Raw genomic sequence first — 867 nt, forward strand, 5'->3', positions numbered from 1 at the left:
GTTCAGCCTCCACAAGAGAAGGCTGAGGGGGATCTTGTGGCCTGTTATAAACTAGTCATAGGGGACCAGCAGGCATTGGGGGAGTCCCTGTTCCCCCGAGCACGACCAGGAGTGACCAGGAATAACGGTCACAAGCTGGCAGAGGGGAGATTCAGGCTAGACATCAGGAGGTGCGACTTCACTGTTAGGGCGGCTAGGAGCTGGAACCAACTTCCGAGCAAAGTGGTGCTGGCTCCTACCCTGGGGGTCTTTAAGACAAGGCTTGACAATTACCTTGCCGGGGTTGTTTGACCCCAGTACTCTTTCCTGCCCATGGCAGGGGTCGGACTCAATGAACCGCTCAGGTCGCTTTTGACCCGACCAACTATGAAACTATGAGGGGGGAGGAGGGAGTTGGGTTGGGGCAGTGCATGGGACTTGGGTCTGGGGGCTGTAATGCAGAGCTGCAGGGACCAGGTGGGGAGCGGGACGGAGATGTGGGCAGCTCATCTGGGGGGCGGTGGGTGGGTTGGCTCCCCATCACTGCGCCCCCCAGATTTCTGCATGTGGTGGGGGCAGATGCAGGCTGCCCATTACAGGCCCATGGAAGCCCCCAGGGGGAGGACAGCCCCAAGCCTGTAGCCAGCAGCCTGCAGCCCCCTCCCCTCCCCTCCCCCCCCACGGGCTCTGCTCCAGCTGTGCTGCCCTTGGGGGCAGGGAGGGGGCTCCGCGCTCCCCTCCAGCCGCTGTCCCCCGCGGGTGGCAGTCGGGGCGCGGGCACTGCTGCGGGGTCAGAGGGCTGTGGACCTGGGTCCCTGGCCCCATAGCCGTGGTAGCTGGGGGGGCTGGGGGTGGGGAGTGAAGGGTAATGGGGAGGGCATGAGCATA

This window comes from Gavialis gangeticus, unplaced genomic scaffold (assembly GCF_001723915.1).
Source record: "Gavialis gangeticus isolate Ggan-Ray unplaced genomic scaffold, GavGan_comp1, whole genome shotgun sequence".
Classification (NCBI taxonomy): Eukaryota; Metazoa; Chordata; order Crocodylia; family Gavialidae; genus Gavialis; species Gavialis gangeticus.